General features: G+C 47.2%; 1 non-coding gene across 1 annotated transcript; it reads left to right on the forward strand.

Annotated features, from left to right (window-relative positions):
* The first annotated feature begins 507 nt into the window (after positions 1 to 507).
* trnag-gcc (transfer RNA glycine (anticodon GCC)) lies at positions 508 to 578 on the forward strand. Its single transcript has one exon. It is a non-coding gene; the product is annotated as a tRNA-Gly (tRNA).
* Positions 579 to 20,734: the final 20,156 nt, after the last annotated feature.

The following is a 20,734-nucleotide window of genomic DNA, read 5'->3' on the forward strand; positions in this document are numbered from 1 at the left end:
TTACTGTACTTTGCATGATTGGAAACAAATGCGTGATTGCGAAATGCTGTGGTGTTACTTTTACAAAGACGGTCAATGAAAAAAAGAATGTTGACCAGGGCAATACTTTGAGTTTACACTTACAGCTTGTCCAAGGTCATTCATTATTAATACTATTAGTAATATCTTCGTTAAAGACTTTGGCCACAGCTCAAACATGAGAGGTTGAGCTTTATTAGCTCCACCTTGCGGAAATTCCGGATACTATTATTTTGCTTGTCGTATTATAGGAGAATTTACGGTAACTCGCGGTATTTACCGGTAGCTTGCGGTAGACTGCGTACAGCGTACCGCAAAATAATGCGGTATCGCCCACGCATTTTGAATGGCTGCATCTGTAGGCTGCCAAAAGTCTCCGAAACCAAATTTTGATAGCAGAAAATTCTCACTCGTCCAGAAGTTCCCTTGGGACCCAACATCCAGCACAGAGTGGTAAAAAAGCGTCTTTTTTGTAGACCCTTGCAGCGTGCATTGGTGGTTCAGTGGTAGAATTCTCGCCTGCCACGCGGGAGGCCCGGGTTCGATTCCTGGCCAATGCAGTGGCTTTTGCAGCGAGCGGCTCCATCACTTGCATCCCCTTTCAACTCGCAACTGAAAACCCACTGAAGCTTAGAAGCTGTGAGCCAGGATAGTACCCGGATGAGGATGACCTACAGGGAAAAGCAAAGCTTACAGCTGGAAGCGGTGTTAATGGAGCCAGCGGTGGGACGCTCACCCTGACGTCTGTGCGGGTCCCAATGCCCCAGTATAGTGACGGAGACGCTGTGTGGTAAAAAGGCGCTGTCTTTTGGATGAGATGTAAAACCGAGGTCATAGCTCTCTGTGGTCATTAAAAGTGACCACCAAAACCTTTGACAAAAGCTCTTGGTAATTGATGGTCTTCAATAATGCTTCTCCTTTAGGTACATTTAAATCAGCTGAAAAATGCTGTGAAATGGGGGGGCACTTCAGGCCAGTGTAGGATTTGAATTTGAATTTTTGAAGAACCATTAAACAGCACGAGAAAGCCCGTACACTGAATTGCAGGGCTTTCTATTCAAAGAAGGACAAAAGAAACTTCCCTGAATTCCATTTTTTGCAGCACAGAGAGGACAGTGAGAACAAGGCCTGTTAGCTCAGTTGGTTTGAGCGTGGTGCTAGTAACGCCAAAGTCTCTGGTTCGATCCCTGTTTGGGCCAGGCAGTCTCCTCCTCTCTTGCCAAAACCTGTTCCTTTCTTGCTGTGGTGAGATTGGTGGTAATGCAAAGACGCCACATACTACCGACAGACGAGAGTGTTGCGGGAGAAGAGAGAAGTGATGGAAGATTGAAGAGTGTCCTAGGTGGAGCCAAGATGAAGTGTCACAATTGCCTAGGGGAGGATTTCAAATGTTTAAGATGGTAAAAATAACCGGAAGTGATCCCCCAGTCCGGCGCAGTCTGACGTACTTCTGTCATATAAAGTAAAACTAGATGTCGAACTGGAGCCTCACCATTTGCATAAGTGAGGCTCCAGTTATACATCTAGTTTCACTTTAAATGACAAAACTGAAGAGACTTAAAAGAGCTGGAGAGGATTTCTTACAACTTTTGAGCCGGCACAGTTTTCGAAAACGTTTTATTTAAGCTGCACTATACAACACAGACAGCCAAGAGTCTCCAAAACAAAACGAATTGACAGATAGAAGAAAAGTCCCACTCGTCCTAAAGTTCCCAAAATCCAGCACTGAGCGTAAACAAAGTGTTCAAGTAGCGTGGGAATGCTACCCCTAATGCTAGCTGGAGTTTGAGTGTCTGGTTCAGAGTTTGCTCAAGAGTTTACCTTTCACAGATGCGCAAAGATGAATGCTGAGGGTGCACGCTTCAAGGCGCCTTACAGTGCAGAGAGTGATTAGAGACAATTCGTGACGTGTGCTCGTTCCCATATACCGTACGCCCCGGGTTGCAGTGCTAGGATGACGTCCAATACCGCTTCGGCTCGTAACGGCATTATATTCAAGTGCAGGACGTGAGGGTTTTATTTTGTTCGTTTTGTTCTGCTCTGCTTTGCTTTGTTTTGCTTTCCATGGCGTTCGTAAGAGCGTCAATAAAAAGGCGATTCCTGCGTCTAACACGAATGTAAGAGCTATTTCAAGAGCGGCTTCTAAAATGCTTGTAGACATTTGTCTGTTGTTGATTGTTTTTTTGTGTCTAACAAAGTGCCATTTTCCTGTCCGGACGGGGAGACTTTATCATTCCCACATGAAGCAACCCTTAAGTCCTCTGAGGTGTGTCTGTCTGCAAGGCTTGTATTTTGGAAAGGTTTTTTTTTTAATGGAGAACGACTTTGAAAAAGGTTTCCGCCGGCGCCTCGCGATCCATGTGAGATTGTAGCAAGAACGCAGCAATGGCGGCGCGCGCTGTAGTCGTGTCCGAGTGGTTAAGGCAATGGACTAGAAATCCATTGGGGTCTCCCCGCGCAAGTTCGAATCCTGCTGACTACGGTGTCCTCCTCACGTCGTTGTGTGCCGGCGCAAGCAAGGAAAAGTGCCTTTTTGCTTTTCCTGGTGGTTTTAAAACGCGAGATCGCTTGTACCCGCTGCCTTGGAAAGAGATGTCTACATGTTTACTTGCACATTGTCTATTGTTTGTTTGTACATTGTCTTGATGCACTGTTTGCACTTTGTCTTGTTTTTTACACTTGTTTTACAATCGAGAGACCTTCTGTAAGTAAGAATTCCATTGTACCAGTACCGGTTACATATGGCAATAAAGTTCAAGTTCAAATGCTTCAGCGTCCGCAAACGGCATTTTGCAGCTGGAAGCAGATGGCGACGCTTTTTGCGGTCGCGTGCCTTGTGCCCCATTTCCGGCCTTTAACATCGAATCAATAAAGCTGTTAGAACCGACACCATAGGTGCTTTTCTTACAACTTTTGATCTGACTCAGTTTCGGAATGCAATTCCTGAACACTGCGAGAGACAACCTACAGATGCAGCCATTCAAAATGAGCGGTAAAAACCCGTGGTACAGTAACCAACCCGCAGGGCACCGTAGGGCACCGCGGTAAGTGATTGGCTGGCCAAAATGACCGACAGGGGCACTCGTGGTGCATTGGTTGGTAGTGAAAAGATTTCATCATCTAATGTCTTTACTGTGCACATTTCAATCCGCTTAGTTTTGAATATTTATATGGAATTTTACCACTAAAGGGAAATTTTAGTAGCTGAGCATAAAAAGAAGAGGAGCATAACGCATCTGAAGGTCATAAACGATATTAATTTAGGAACATAAACATTACTGTATGTACATAAACTGTACTGTGTATGGCTGGTCTTGATAGTGTAGTGGTTTGATGGGTTTACTGAGACAATTATCAATTGTAGCAGTAATCACGAGGTTGTTCGTTGGGGCTTTTAGAAAATCAATCGTCAGAACAACTAACAACGCACACACACGGGTTCAATACACGAGATACATTTATTAATATAAACTGTGCACCAAACATATACTAGTCTGCCTGGATACGAGCGGCAGACCTTACTGTGAGGGTTATCAATATACAAGGTATATAATCTCGAAGAGATGCAAACACAAAGAGATACACAACAGAGAATATATGTCAATATATATCGTTCGGTTACCAAATCGCTAATCAGTGTTATTACCCACTGTTACTCTAAACTCGGAAGTAAATACATTACTCATGAATTAAATTGATAACAACTTGTGTTGAGGTACAATTAAATTCTCGAGACGCAATGTAGAACATGGGGTTTACTTATCCACTGTGTTTGGATTTGGAATTTCCCGGCACGAACACCAAACCAGCTGACAGGCTCTGTTGCAGCGGTTGTCCAATGGGCGTTGTGTCGGCGTCCTCTGGCTACCGGCCAACCAGTCGAGGTGCAGCTCGGAGTAGGAAGGCCGGAGGAATCTGACTGCGGCGCGCAGGGCAGTCGTTGCTCCGAGGGGATCTACCAGCAGTCCGGCTGGCTAGTAGAAAGTCTCTATGCACAGAGTGTGACCGCGAGTCCTCACAAGTCACTCTTTTGCCTGGGAAGAAGCTGGTTCGTTCCCGGTCCAGCGCTGCTTCTGAATAAGCTATTCAGGTTGTCGACGAGGGTCCAACTGTAGGCTGCCGTTGATCAAGCGGAGCATTCACGTTGGTAGAATTCTGAATACGTACGGGATCCTCGGCCTCGCGCTTAGAACAAAGTCCAAGTCCTTTTGCAGACAACAGCAGTTGTCACGTGATTGTCTCTGAGGATGCGCGAAAATGGCCAAGGAGAGCCCAGAACTGAGCTTGCGCTCCCTTTTTGATCAAGACCCAGATGTGTGCTGATTGGTTGAGAGTTTGGCGGGCATTGGAGACCCACGTGGTATTACCACGCCCTGCCAGTCCCTGATTGGTTGGTCAAGGTGAGATATAAGTCACTTACTCTTGACACTTAGAAATGCAGTCCAGATGTCCATTCGGCACTCCCTAGACAGATAGGCGCCAGTGGATGACCATTGATCATGATAGCCAGGCTTAGCTAATTGCATCCCCGTCTGGGAGCTTGCTTCTTATCAAAAGAAAAACATCTTAAATCAGCTTGCATGAATTCTTTCTCTGTGGCTGCACCACAGAGATGGAGGGTGAGATGGGGCCTCCTTTAGGAGCATACCAACGCTTAATTCTGTCTTATTAACAAGCATTGCCGCTACATATCCCCCCTTTTTGAAGGTCACGAGGTCCTGAGGCGTTGTTGCCTTCAAAACAAAAACAGAGTTAAGTGATGTTTGTTGTACCACGGTGGATTCTACCACCCAATATTCACATTACCTCTCGAGAATTTGTACAGGAAATAGTGTTGGAAAGAACGTTGCGTATACCTGCTCTCAGTTATAAGGTACCTAGGAATGAGGCATTGGGCATCATCATTAGCTCTAGACCTTAAACTTCCGGCAGTTCACTATCAGTATCGGATAGCTCTGCAGCAGGCAGACGTTTGGGAGTGGTTACCTGATTTCGGTGATAAACCATTGCTCCCTTTGTCTCATTCAAACTACCCCGCAAGGCTTTGATACAAGAGAACAGCATCCAACACATTACCCCAGCCATGATCCAGCTACCCAGCAGCAGTGTCAAGATGACCACGTTTATTGTTCCTAGCGCCCCAGAGGATCCACAACGACTGTGCTTGGGACCTACCAGTGTAGTTTTTAAGTTTGTGTCGTTAAGAACAAATTCGACTACCTGTACACCCTCAAGACTTACTGTCTCTTGGATTCTCTCATCCAAGTCAATGCCGTGTCCTCTGAAAGCGTCCACAATCTCGAGTTCCGTTTCGTATAGTTCTGACTCCAGGTGATACAGTGCTAAATCGTTGAGATGCACTATCGCTCCTTCAGGAACTTGTAGAAAAACTGTTTGGTTGGGTAGCTGCACTTCGGTAGCTGTATCATGCCTGTCATATGTTATTGTAACCGTTAACTGTGGTGTGCTGAGCAGCCATTTCTTTCCCACCTGCTCAACCTGGGGTTCGTTAACCTCACTTTTGCTCGTCACTGTGGCTTTACACTTTTCAGTGGCAGCCCCCTTTCTGATACCACACAACCTCTGAGTTGTGTCCCTAAGGAATGGCTTACTTGGGCATACCCAGTGGATATCCTTGGTTGATATACACAGTTCCAGGTTTGGAACAAGATACAAATTTGGATCATCCTCCTGGTAAGCTACGAGCGGTGGGGTGGTCAACTTCACATGCATGTCCCCCCTCCAGAAGCCAACGTTCGATATAGACTTGAGTCTATAGATATCCTTGCCACTCACGATGGGAAGGTTCAACAGGAAACCTATTTCCTTGGCTTCAGGGTTGACATGTATAGGAATGGCACTGCCTAGACTGTATGCAAAATGTACCTGTAATGGCTGCACCATCTCAGAAGTGGTTGTCCTAAGTACTTCTTCTACTAAGGACAGTGGAACCAAGTAAGTTGGAATCTGTCCCATGGCTAAGCTAGTTATGGTGGCACTAAGCTCCCTAAGCAAATCCTGCATCAGCATCCTGACCTGTTGCACGTAAGCATAATCCCACTGTAACACGTCGACAATCCTGCCCACGGTGTGGAGGGTGTTATTTAACACTGCTGCATGAAGGTTTACTGCTAATATTGTGCCCTGTAAGGTTTTCCCTAGGCTTTCCAGCCGCTGCTGCTGTTGATACAGCCTGTCCTGAATTTCTGGCATTTCCTTAAGTAACCCAGACACCTGCCTTCTCAGGGTGGTCAGGGTGACAGTGTAAGCAGCAAAGAGACCAGCTGAAAATAGCGAGCCCACGGCGGAGGCCGCAGCAATCAGACCCCCCAAGAACCTTTTGGGGCGGCTGAGGCCTGTCATCTCCTCCTGGCTGACTGTTGCCTTCCTCAGCTGGCGGAGCATGTGTATAGTGTCTAGCTGGGCATGCCATACAGCATCCTTAGCCCACTGCCTGCCATGATGGGACACCCTACTGTTCATGTTGATGTGCTTCCGAAACACATCACTTGGGTCCAGCCGCACATACACTCGCTGAGTATATGTTCTGCAATTTGTTAACAACAATCCGGGAGCGTCCTGCAGGACTATGCCGGTAGGAGGACCGGGTTCCACAACTTCAAGGGGCTGTGTCGAAGCGATCCACAGCACTGTCAGGACCAGCCGTGGCAGTTTTAGGATTCCCATTCTGGAACACAGATGAGGCACATGGTACAGTTCCACTATAATTTTGAATATATTTTCCTAGGAGGACCTACACTACAGTACCTAACTACCTGCAGCTACAAAGGGGCACCCCCCTCTTGATCGGGTTTAGACTTTTAACCCTATTCTGTGTCCTCCGGCGCCATTTGAGGTGGGCGATACAACCGGAGGTGGTTGCGATGCACCCACTTATAGACCAGAGATTGCCTTCCTTTTTCAATCCGAATTCGATAAGCTACCGGTGATACCTTATCGACAATCTCGTGGGGTCCTGTCCAACTGGGTAAGAATTTCCGGGCCACCCCTGTGGGTTTGGCAAATTGGAAGTACAGGACCTTGTCTCCTACTTGGAGTTCCTGGTTAACTGCCTTTCGGTCATAGTATGCTTTCCTACCCTCTGCACTCCTTCCCAGATTGTTCTGGGCAAAAGCAAAGGTTGCCTGCAGATGTGCTTGCTGACACATACTGATGGGCCGTAGCAGCCCCCGTCGTGCTCAGGTCCTCCACCCCATAAAGACAGTGTAGGGGAAGAGTCATCTTCCGACCTGTCATCATCTCAAAAGGTGGGACCCCCGTAGAGCAATGGGGCGTGGCTCGGATGGCCATCAGAACCAGGGGCAGCTTAATGTCCCAGTCCCTACTGCTGGTGGAGACAAACTTTTTGAGCATACTAACCACCGTTCGGTTTGCCCTTTCTGCCTGGCCCGAGGATTGAGGGTGGTAGGAGATATGCAACTGGGCCTTGACCCCAAGCATATTCCACAGGGTTGCCATTACTGTAGCTGTGAAATGGGTTCCCCGATCCGAGTCCACGGTCAGGGGGAGTCCCCATCGACTGAACACATGGTTCACCAACAGCACTGCAGTTGTCTCTGCCGTGTCGTTGGGTGCTGGGAGGCACTCAATCCATTTTGTGAATGCACACGTAACCGTGAGGAAATATTTGTTCCCTCTGGATGACCTCACCAGCGGCCCCACCCAATCCATTTGTAGATTGGACCAGGGGAATGTCATGCCCTTTTTCTGGAGTGGTGCACGGTGCAAGGGCCGTGATGGTTGGAACTGGCTACACGTCAGACACCCCTTTACATACGCGGCGATGTCTTGGCCCATGTGAGGCCAGAATGCCACCTGCTGGATAGTGTCGTACGTGGCCTTGATTCCCCGGTGACCCCCACAGGGCTCGTCATGAGCGTGTTGGATCATGACCCCCCGATGGCAGCGGGGAACTACCCACTTTGGGACACCTTGTGCAACTGGTACACAAACCAACAACCCCTTTATAATTTTTAGGTTGTCTTTCACCTCTGCCAGCTCCTTCAGCTCTGGAGACTGGCTCAGCACCTGCTCCGAAAGAGGTTGACGCACTGGGTCAGCGATATGCTGATACATTAGCCCAATTGCTGGGTCCTGTTTCTGCATTTCCGCAAGATCGGTGTTAAAACCCTGTGACCCAAGCACTACAGATTGAGGGTCAGCTCCGACATCCTGTCTAGCCCTGCTTCGGGTGACCGCCTTGACCTCAGCCACGGTTTCTGGGGGTAGCCATTCCTGCTGGAACTGCCAGGGTTCACCCTCTAAGGCGCCAGATTTAGCCAGCCGGTCAGCCTCATCATTCCCGTCTTTGTCGGGTCTCTTCACCTGGGAGTGTCCCATCACCTTCCTCCAGTAAACCATCATTCCAGCCTCGGTCGTGAGCTTGTCACTGGCCAGGAACAACTCTTTGTTCTTTACTTCCTTGCCCCGGGCATTTTTCATGCCGTTACCCTTCCAATACGGAAGATGGGACACGTAGCTATGTCGGGCGTAGTTCGAGTCACTACAGATGACAAATTGTTTAAGGCCATTTGTCAGGGCCTGCTGGAGGGTGATCAGCACCCCAGCTACTTCCGCATACTGACTAGTCTTTGGTCCTAGCTTATAGCGGGTCGGCCCACAGGGAGTATTGTCTTGCCAGACTACTCCTACCCCTGCTAGCACCTGCTGTTCGTGGCGAAAAGAGCAACCGTCAACATAGGCCATGGGTAAGCCCTGGCCCACATTTTCATCGTAGTACCGGTGATTGTTCGGTAGCTCAGCAGCGGGAATTGTTTCTGGAGCTTCCATGTCAGTGTCACAGCCGTGACACACTTGGCCCAAAGCCAGGCCCTGTCCCAGGTACATTTTCTTGCTCTGTGCATAACGTACCTCTATCTCATAGCCTTGTAGGGCCATCATCCATGCCACAATCCTGCTATTTGACACCCTGCCCGCTTTGAGTCTCTGGCTATGCAGGAATGTCACAGGTTGGTGGCAGGTTTCGATGATGATCTTTTGTCCCCCTACATAACTACGGAAGTGTTCTACCGACCAGACCGTAGACAACAGGGCCTTCTCGCAGTCCAAGAACTTTTGCTCCACTGGGCTCAGGGCTCGACTGGCATACGCCACCACCCTTCGCTCTTGGTCATATTCCTGACTCAGAGCAGCCCCAAGGCAGTGCTCTGAGAACCCTGCTTCAAGGTAGAAGACCTTATTTTTGTCAGGGTAGGCCAAGCACGGCGCACTACCGAGTCTGCGCTTCAGCTCCATCACAGCCTGTTCTGAGGAAGGTCCCCACTCAAAGGGCACGTCTTTCTGCAGCAGCTTGTGGAGGGGCCTTGCTATTTCAGCGTAATCCTCAATGAACTGCCGGGAATAATTACATACTCCCAGAAAGCTGCGCAGTTCAGACAGGTTAGTGGGCGACTTCATATTCTGGATAGCTTGGACTCTGCTGGACTGTGGCTGTATGCCTTGGGCTCCAACCAATAGTCCCACATACTCCACTTGGGTCCTACACCACTGTCCCTTAGCCAGAGACAGTTTGGCCCCTGCACGGGAGAGCTGGGTCAACACATGCCTGATCTCGGCCATGTGTTCTTCCCAGGTCTGACTCCGCATCAGAATATCGTCCACATAGACCAGGTTGCCCCTGGCGGCTGCATCACTCATGGCTTTGTGCAGAAATATGTTGAACTCCGCTGGGGAGTTGGAATACCCAAAGGGGCATCGATTCCAGGTGAACTGCCTGTTTCCAAAGGAAAAGGCCAGTTTGTACTGGTCTGTCGGTTCTACCTTAAGGGTCCAGAACCCATTGGCCACATCCACTGTGGTGAAATATTTTGCTGTTGTCACCTTGGCTAACTCCCGATCTAGGTAGATCATTGGCCATCGTGACAAAGGAACCTGTTTATTCAACTGCCGGTAGTTAATGGTCAGACGCCACTTACCATTGGGTTTCAGCACCGGCCACAGTGGGGAGTTATAAGTGGAGTTACACTCCCTTATGATCTGACGCTCTAGTAGAGCATCCAACGTCTGCTTTATGTACTCGTATGCCGTGAGGGGAATGCGATACTGCCTGACATAGGTTGGGCGGGCGCCAGGGGCCGTAGGAATGCGCACTGTGTGCAAATCCGTCACCCCGCAGTCATAGGCGTCCCGTGCAAACACTTCCTGGAAATCCTGGAAGATCTGATGCAGCTGCTGACGCTGGCTTTCCGTTTCCAGGGCATCTGCCTTACCAACCTGATCCTGTACCTGCTCTAGGAACCCCGCTTTTGACGGCATGGCGGTATCCCGGGTCGCACTCTCGGCTGAGTGGTCCGTCGGAACCCCTGCGTGTACTGTATACACAACCATCACATCCTTATCGCTAAGGTCCACTCTGCACACCTCCTGGTTGCAGAATCCGTCTATTGGCATAATTGCAATCATCCGCCGGGGGTAGGTGTAGTACACCTGCTCGGTCCCCCCCTCCCTGGCCAAGGGACCAGGGAGCTGCCCCAGTACTGGGATGGCCAGTTCGAAATCATAGAACCCATTGTCAATTACCAGTCCCATGTCAGTGCGAGCAGGGATTTTGACATCTTGTTTTGCTATGTTTTGCACCAACAGGCAGGTGGCTCGGCCATTCCTTTCCAGTCTGGGGGTACCACAGACTGCTAGGTTCAGTCTGATAAACTGAGCTGATGGTTGGAAGAAAACCATCTCAGCATCCATCCTCTGTCCCTTCTTTAGGACAAGGCGTACCGGAAACCCTGCTGTTGACGCAGGAACGATCAGGTCCGATTCGTTTACTACCTGGCAGGCCTGAGGAATCGTCTGACCTGACCGAATGTTCTCGGGGTCGCCACTTAGAGAGTGGGCATCTGGGTTCACCCGTGTCCACAGCACACTGTTTACTGTGTCCAGCTGGGCGCCCAGTCGAACCAACAGGTCTGCACCAATACAGACCGAATGGGTCAGCTGAGGTGCTACCTGGAAGTAGTGAGCAAACTTCCTTTTTCCGATGGAGATGGAAGCTGCACAGCTTCCTTTGCTCCAAATGGACCTATGAGGTGGGGGTGCCCACCACAGACCCTGTGATTGCGTCACCAGGGTCACCTGACGGCTTCGCGACAGGTCCTCGAACAGACGTTCACTGATTATGGACTTCTCAGAGCTGAGGCTGAGAATTACATCATCAACCTGCACTTCTGCCACCTGGACCCCTCCCACCACCATGGGGTGGTAGTCCTTGTCCCCCTGAGGTACCAGGGCGCACAGAAAGGACTCCCATTCATTACCGGACAGGGAGATCCACTCTTCTTCAGGGATGAAAAAGGGGTGTGCTTTACCTGGCGGGTCAAGCAGCTGCTCGGAGCACTGCTCCTGTAGTTGGGAGACCGTGGGAGTGCTGGCCTGGGCAGGACTTCCCTGTAGTTTTGGAAAGCAAGAAGAGACATTTATTTCTCGTCCAGAGGAACCAGGAGAATCCTCCAACTCAGCTATGGTGTTCAGTGGGCACTGTGTGATCACAGCATAACCACTGAACCCCCCTTTTTGCTGTACGACAGGCTTAGGGTGCTTGACCTGAGCCCACAATTTTCCACGCTGGCAGTCCACCAGAGGCTCCAGCCTGTCAAGCAGGTCTTGGCCAATGAGTAGTGGCTCTGTTTTAAACCTAGAGATGTAAACAGGATGCACCACGTTCATTGGCCCGAACCTAAGTGCCACCCACACTCGGTGTGTGATCCTGGCATGATCCTGGGTATAGCTGGAAATATCTATCTTACACGGTTCTACCTTAAGTCTGATGCCTTTTCCTTTCGCTACTCGTTTGAGCTCGCTGAGTAGATCGGCTGACATCAAACTAATTTCAGCCCCAGTGTCAACCAGTGCTTCTCTATCTAAGACGTTTTCAAGAGAAACCTTGATATAAATACGCCTTGCTTTGCCTTTCTGGCTGAGATTCCCTAAGAATTGTTGGAAGCCTGCCTTTTCTTTGACTTCAGGGGCGGGGTCAGCGCCCAACTCAGAGTCACAGCCTTCTTCCAGGCAGGAACCCTCCCACCCAATCAGATAGACTGAGGGAGGGGTTTGGGATGGATCCCCGCCTCCTCCAGTGAGAAGGGGCGTGGTCCCACTAAGCTCATTCACGCTTCCGGCATTCAGTGCGGAAGGTTTACCCTGTCCTGATCTCTCAAGCAGGGCTTGTTCAAGCCTGGCCAGGCGGGTTGCAGTCGACTCCCTTTGTCCAGCCTTCTGATAGGCTCTGCCTGTGCCCTTGCCTTCCCCGTGGCGCTCACGACGGCTCTGACGCTTAGTGCGGTCCTGCCTGCCTATTTTGCGCCGAGGCTTAGCGGGCTCAGGAACCTCAGCTCCCTCGAGCTGAGGCGAGTCGTCAACCCTGCTGGCTTTAGTGGCGAACACGGCCGTTTTAGCAGGTTTTCGCTCTGAGGAAGCAGAGACTTCAGCTCCCCAGGCTTTTTGAGCCAACCTTCTAATGTCAGCCATTTTCATCGCTTTTGCATCAGTGTGCATCACAATCATTTTCCTGATTGAGGGATGCAGATTAGCAATGAATAAACCTTTGAAATTCACGTTCTCTTCGCAACCCTCTTCATTCCGCCCTGCAAAATAAGTGCGCCTAAGCCTCTCATAATAGTCGCGAGGGGCTTCAGCTTTTTCGTGCTTAATATGGTGCGCAGCGGCCACGGCAGCTATGGGATCGATAAAAGCCGAAAATTCTCCGATCATTGCCTGACACAGCTCCTCAAAGCTATTACAGACCTCCGGTCCTTGTCTAGACATCCACTCGTGGACCGCTCGGCTAGTAGTTTTCCTTACTAACATAGCCTTTTCCTGTTCGGACGCTCCGGGCATAAACTGCAAAGTATGTCTCAGCTCATCGATGTAGGTTTCCACATTATTCCCTGACACTGACGGGTCAAACCTTTCTACATCTTTGGCTAACTGCCTCAGGGAGTGGAGGTTAATTTTTACGGTTTCTCCGCGGGCAGGGGGTCTATGCCTGAATTGCATCGCCCTTGCGTCTCGCGCAGGACTCGGCGATCTCCCCCATGCCGATCCGACCACAGACCCTGGCCGGGAGAAACCTCCTCCCGGCGCGCTGGGTGAGCGCTCCGGGCTGCTAGGTGGGCTGGCATGCAAGTGGGATCTAGCCTGTTTTGCTTCCAGTACGGCAGCATCTAACTCCTTTTGCCTTTCCTGGCTGAGCTCATTTAAACGCTCAATTTCTTTTTCTTTTTCTTTCAAGCTCGCTTCCAGGTCTCTCCTAGCTACCTCAGCCGCAGTTTCTCTAGCAGACAGGTCATCTAATTTACCTAAAACTTCCCTGAGTCTGTCTTCACTTTCCTCATTTTTCACTCTCTTTTCTCTGATTATATCCAACAACTCAACTCCGCCTTATATCTTTCTAGCTTTCCCTGAAGCTTTTGAAACTTTGTCAGCTCGGACAAAGACAGTTCCAGCTGTTTAGCTAGATTTAAGGCGAAACTCGATAGGACCTGAACTGCGTTCACGGACCCTCCTGTGTTAAGCTGGTTCGCTACCTTAGCTACTAAATCTACTTGCAGCTTCTCAATATCATCAAAGTTCAACTTTTCGATACCGCTCCAGTAACCAGGATTGTCGTCGCTAGAAATAGTATTTATAAGCGACTCCACTTCAGACATTTTAGCAGCCATTGTCATTACGTCAGAGAAACTTTAAGAGTATTACTTTTTTTTTCTTTTACCAAAATACAGTATGGAATCTAAACACCCGAGCAGATGGATTTCCAATCAGTACACGTTACACTAAACGCTAGAAAACAGGGGGATTTCTTTACGCAGTTATCAGCACACCCGGTATTCGCGTATAGAAGCCGCGGTGCTGTGCTGAACTTGAACTCACAGCAATATCAGTTATTCTGTGCGATTGATTCTCATTTCATTCTAAACTCGCCCACCCAGGGACGCCATTAAATGTAGTGGTTTGATGGGTTTACTGAGACAATTATCAATTGTAGCAGTAATCACGAGGTTGTTCGTTGGGGCTTTTAGAAAATCAATCGTCAGAACAACTAACAACGCACACACACGGGTTCAATACACGAGATACATTTATTAATATAAACTGTGCACCAAACATATACTAGTCTGCCTGGATACGAGCGGCAGACCTTACTGTGAGGGTTATCAATATACAAGGTATATAATCTCGAAGAGATGCAAACACAAAGAGATACACAACAGAGAATATATGTCAATATATATCGTTCGGTTACCAAATCGCTAATCAGTGTTATTACCCACTGTTACTCTAAACTCGGAAGTAAATACATTACTCATGAATTAAATTGATAACAACTTGTGTTGAGGTACAATTAAATTCTCGAGACGCAATGTAGAACATGGGGTTTACTTATCCACTGTGTTTGGATTTGGAATTTCCCGGCACGAACACCAAACCAGCTGACAGGCTCTGTTGCAGCGGTTGTCCAATGGGCGTTGTGTCGGCGTCCTCTGGCTACCGGCCAACCAGTCGAGGTGCAGCTCGGAGTAGGACGGGCGGAGGAATCTGACTGCGGCGCGCAGGGCAGTCGTTGCTCCGAGGGGATCTACCAGCAGTCCAGCTGGCTAGTAGAAAGTCTCTATGCACAGAGTGTGACCGCGAGTCCTCACAAGTCACTCTTTTGCCTGGGAAGAAGCTGGTTCGTTCCCGGTCCAGCGCTGCTTCTGAATAAGCTATTCAGGTTGTCGACGAGGGTCCAACTGTAGGCTGCCGTTGATCAAGCCGAGCATTCACGTTGGTAGAATTCTGAATACGTACGGGATCCTCGGCCTCGCGCTTAGAACAAAGTCCAAGTCCTTTTGCAGACAACAGCAGTTGTCACGTGATTGTCTCTGAGGATGCGTGAAAATGGCCAAGGAGAGCCCAGAACTGAGCTTGCGCTCCCTTTTTGATCAAGACCCAGATGTGTGCTGATTGGTTGAGAGTTTGGCGGGCATTGGAGACCCACGTGGTATTACCACGCCCTGCCAGTCCCTGATTGGTTGGTCAAGGTGAGATATAAGTCACTTACTCTTGACACTTAGAAATGCAGTCCAGATGTCCATTCGGCACTCCCTAGACAGATAGGCGCCAGTGGATGACCATTGATCATGATAGCCAGGCTTAGCTAATTGCATCCCCGTCTGGGAGCTTGCTTCTTATCAAAAGAAAAACATCTTAAATCAGCTTGCATGAATTCTTTCTCTGTGGCTGCACCACAGAGATGGAGGGTGAGATGGGGCCTCCTTTAGGAGCATACCAACGCTTAATTCTGTCTTATTAACAAGCATTGCCACTACAATAGTTTAAAGAAAAAATACACACCAGTCTTCCATTTCTCCCTAAACATTTTAAGCATGAAAGTTTTATGAAACGGTACCCAAATATGTGAATGCTGTATAGAATGAATTTTAATTTCTAAAAATTATTTAACACGAAAATTAAGCTGTTTACATCTTCCGCCTGAGAACAGTCACCCGTTGCTACCCAACGCAGAAACACAGCCACTAACTAGCAAAGAGAGGACATTAGCTAGCCAATATGATAAAGAAATAAATGATTATTTTCTTTATTTCTTTTGCACATTTATTTGAACATTTCCATCGATTGTACAAGCACTTGGAAACTGTCCAATCCCTAGTTCATCAAGCATTTACCGGTCTGGTGCCGGTCTGTGTCTTCTAGGATATAATGCCAGTGAACTCTTGTTTTTATGTCCACTATAACTACGCTGGGCAAACGTTCCGAGGTCAAATTCTTCCAGCACGGGGGTACCTTTAAAGCGGAGACGACGGCACCGAATTTTTTTGGCGCGCCTTCTCTTTAAAGCCCTGGCCAAATATGAAGACAGTACGTACAGTTATAATTCAAACGGAATTAAAAACTACACATCCCAGTTACCATGGTGGTGCTTGTGATCATTGCGTTTAACCAACGAAACAGGGCGAAAAATCAGTCACATGACTTTGGGGCAGAGTTTCGAAAGCTTAACCTATCAGCAACAAAGCGAAATTTACACGATAGGCTACCTCAAACTGTCAGTTACACGACTGTGTATGTCGCTTAAGCCACTCCTATTTGGCATTTTAGTTATGGAGGCGAGAAGACGCCCCCTCTCTGGGTGTCTGATTTGCCGCCATCTTCAACTGTTCGGTGTCCGAATCGGAGTAGCTACGCGTACGAAATATAGTTAATCCCAACTACAAAACATATATTTTTGTGGTAAGAGGGCGCAAAACATCAGTATTTACTGCTATTAATTACTGTACGATTTATAGTTGAAATCTGAGCCTAGATATAAAGTTAGATATAAAGTTAAAATCTCGACAAAGCAATGTAGGAAATACAGAGAAAATAAATCCTTTCTGACATCTAAAATCAGTTTCGATCAAGGTCTCTAAAACGAACAAGAAAAGGAGGATTTTCGGAGGGCAATTACGCTGTGTTTATATAGAATAACTGATTTATGAGCAATCTAATTTCTTGTTTGTTTAAAACAGTGAAATGTCAGCTGCAAAAGATCGCACCAGAAACAGCACTCTCTCTGCCTGTCATAGACGTTCAGGAAAGGCTGAATGAAGTCATGTCAAGTACAATAATTCGGTGATCAATAATAACAGTTGTAGGACAGTATATAAGGAGGATAAGGATTTTGAAGTTGACTCGAAATCTGATAGGTAACCAGTGCAAGGACTTGAAAACAGGTGTAATGCATCCCTGATAGGATTCTTGCTGTCATATTCTGAACATATTGAAGATTGCTCAGTGTGGATTTAATTTCCCCAGTGAACAGGATGTGCATTTATTAATTCTAGAAAAAAAGCCTTTCTTGATTTCTCTAGTTCCCTTTAAAATAAACTATTATTCCACAATGCAGAGTATTACATGGCCAGTATTTACACATGATATTTGTGATTTAAAGAAATTAACACAAGCAGCTTTTGGAGATTTAAGTGTTGGCTAAGTTATTGCAGGATAAAAGACTAGAGATGTTGGCAAGAAGAAGATAATTTGGGGAAAGCTGAGGAATACACTTATAACAAGAACACTTCCTAATGGGGTTAGGCATACTTTTGATGAAGATGATGAAGTTAACAGACTATATGTTTACATAGATACTGAAATAAGGATTGTATTTTAGATTATGTGTAGTTGCTGGCATTGAACTGTGTGTTGGATGCACATGAATTGAAGGAATGGGCAAACATAGCTGATGCGGATCCACAGAGCCAGCACATTAAGATGTTTATAATTAGAGGCAATTTGTTTAAATAACTAGGTATGGATACTGATGTGCAAGAGAGGTGGAAAGGCTGTTTCCTTAAGCCAGCACTATTAAATATTTTATTCTCAGTGAGATGCTGCCATTTCATCGTGGGTTTCTAACACTGTGTATAGTTCCATCCACACAGTGCCTTTACTTCCATCCATTTCTAATCTCTTTATCCAGTACAGAGGATTTGGAGCCTATCCCAGTAAGCAACGGACCCTGGACATAGCGCCAGTCCATCACAGGACAGACAGACACAAACACACACACACCAGGGCCAGTTTTCCCATAAACCAATTAACTTACCAGTATGTTTCGGAGTGCGAGAGGGAGTCATATCACACATATGGAGAAAAACCATGTAACCCAGAGAGAACATGTAAAACCCCCACACACAGGATTTCAGGAATTGATCCTAGGACCCCAGTACTGCAAGATAGCAATGCTAACCACTTCGCCACCATTATAAATGGATGGGTATCTTAGTTATCTTTCTAGTTCACAGGTTTGCATGCATAATTTAATTTTGAAAGCCACTGAGACATGTCATGGAAATATAACTATCAAGGAAGCCACAAGAGAGAGTTCTCACCTGAGTAAGGTCTTTATTTCAATATTGCAATATTGGGAGCCCTGCTACCACTTCGCAAAGTGCAACCAAAGACTCAATTTGTTACAAGCAGTATAGGGTTTTTATAAGACGTTGCGCTGTAAAAAAGTTCAGCACGTGGTCCCTTCTAAAACTTCCCCTTTCTCTAAGAGAAAACAGATTACATCATAGAGCGAGAGAAGAAAAACTAGATTTGTTATTCAAAGCTTATCAGTTACTTTCAGCTAATTCTAATGACCCAGACAGCATATATTGTTTTGGTACATTGTCTTCTAAACTAACCTAAACAGTGTACTTTGTTGACAAACTGTTTTCTAAAATTCTGCACGTACTGTAGCACAGCAGTTACATCCTTGAAATATATTATCTAAAAGCACCAATATATTTTTTTCAAAGCTCTCTACATTTTTAAGAATCAATTTACTTATTAGATTTCCACTTCAATTCCCTCCTTTTTATTCTTGAAAATGATTAAAAGTTAGATTCTTCATATGGACTCCCAGGAGGCTCCCATACTTCGGATTCTTGCGTTCTTATCAGAACATACTGATGCACAAACATATTCATTACCATATTTCAAAGCATTGGAATAATATATTTCGTACAGCAACACAAAAACAGGAAGACAAGTATCACAGCCCCTATAATCGGTGTTAGTAACTTAAAGAAAAACATTCCCCCTGGCCCAAACCGTGATTTTAACCAGGAGAGAAATGGGTGAGGCTGTAGAATGAGGCATTAAAGCACATACATAACAAGATGCATTACATTTCTTTAACTTTACTGTATGATTTATAAATTTATACCACAAATTACTCCTATCCCCCTCATTATCAGTTTCATTCAGCCAGTTTGTATACAAAGAGGCTTCGCGTTTAGATTCTTCCTCTTTCTGGGTGGTGACAGGCTTCCACATAAAAAGGAAAAAGGCTGGGCACATCAGTCCCAAGCATGTGATCCCCATCTGTGCTTGTGCACTTTGCTCAGTTCGTTTACAGTGGGAAGCATGAATCCAGGGAACCCTTTCCGTGACTTTCACAGCAGTCGCAGTGGTCAGCAGCCTTGGTACGGCCCCCTCCACCTGAGCGAACACCACCTCTTTTTCCTGTCTTTCACCAGAATCCAGTCTCCTTATTCATGCATTAGTTCTTACAGCACAGGTAAATCCCTGTGGGCTGGAGCCCAGCATTTTTCTTAGGGGTTTTTTTTTACAAGATTGGTCAACAGCTGGGTCACCTAAACAGCTGTCTATCACCCTAATAGAGAATGGCCTAAAACTGTGATTATAGCGAGGAGCATACAGTTATTTCCATTCTAATACATCTGAGTTACACTCAGACTAAAAGCAGGGCTATTTACCCATGCCAATAAACCTAAATAATCACCTCTATCAAAGGGGATTACTCCCATGAGCATCTTTTATAGCAATACAATCCCAACATGAGCTCTGATTATTATTTGTGGCTGACTGATAAAGTATTGATTCCATATCCCCATTTTATCAAAGTAAAGCTCCTTACACTTAACAGGTACACTGTCGCCCCCCCTCAGGAAGCTCAACAAACACAGAAACAGTGACAATATAATAATTAATGTTCACTCAGTCTCTGGTGCAGTGGTTCGGTGTCGGCGCAATGCGTAGATCCAGCGATCTCATCCTGTCACTCAGATGGCAGAGTCGGTAGTCAGTTGCACTTGATATGGTCCTTCCCAGCAGGGTTGCAACATCAGGCAGGGTATATCTTCCTCACCACACCCACTCGCCAGGTATCAGGTCGTGTCTTCCCTCTACTGGAGGTCTCCAAGTGTCCAGCACCTGTTCACCAGCCCCGTGCACCACTTCAATTAACAACCTACAAAACTACAATAGAGAATTAGCAAATTCAACAATCCATTAGCCAAATTCGTCCCTCCAGGAAGTTTCGTTGATTGGCCTGTGATGATATCAAACAGGCTCTATTACACAGTTCTGTTTGATCCAGCCCGCATCCCATGGCGCTCCTTCAGTCTGATGTCTAGTCGATCTTTTAGAGTTCTGTTCCTTCATTCCACTGTTCCAGCAGACTGAGGGTGATCTCAGTCCATCTCACCCCGAATAATCCAGCCACAGCCTGTCCCTTGATCATAATACAAGCGGTAGGGCAGTGCCCACCGAGGGCTTATCTCTGTTATCAAGTGTTTGGTAGACACAGAGGCAGTGGCAGCAACCCACTGGGAAAACAGATTATAAGAGCCCAGGTTTCTCTTGACAATTGTCAATTTGCCAGTGCATGAAAGGTTCCTCAGGAGCAGGCCTTTTGAGCTGTAGCACCCGCACCTGAACTGTAGCTGAGTTCCTTTGATAAGCATCACATTGAGATACCACATAAGTGGCTACTGCTTCAAACACGGTCCCCACCCAGGTTTGGGTAACCAGCACACCATTTCTCACACCCAGGTGTCCGACAGAGTGCATTTGTCGAGCTACAAAGGGCATTAGGCTGTGAAGGCATGCAGGGCGTCCAGTGTGCTGGCAGCACCACACCCAATCATCATGAAGCACCACACTCTTTTCTAACCATGTCCTTTTCTCTGCTTTAGAGGCCTCAGCCTGAATATCCTGTAGCTGTCCCCTTTTCACCAACAGAGGTCTCACAGGGGTCTCAGACTCCTGCTCTACCAGGACTGCTCACCTGACAGCTGCATCTGCAAAGTTGTTCCCTCGAGTTACTGGAAACATTTCTTTATTATGTGATTTACACTTTACCACAGCTACTTCAATAAGCAGCTGCAAAGCTTATAACAGTTCAGAG

This window comes from Atractosteus spatula, unplaced genomic scaffold (assembly GCF_055471065.1).
Source record: "Atractosteus spatula isolate fAtrSpa1 unplaced genomic scaffold, fAtrSpa1.hap1 Scaffold_68, whole genome shotgun sequence".
Taxonomy (NCBI): domain Eukaryota; kingdom Metazoa; phylum Chordata; class Actinopteri; order Semionotiformes; family Lepisosteidae; genus Atractosteus; species Atractosteus spatula.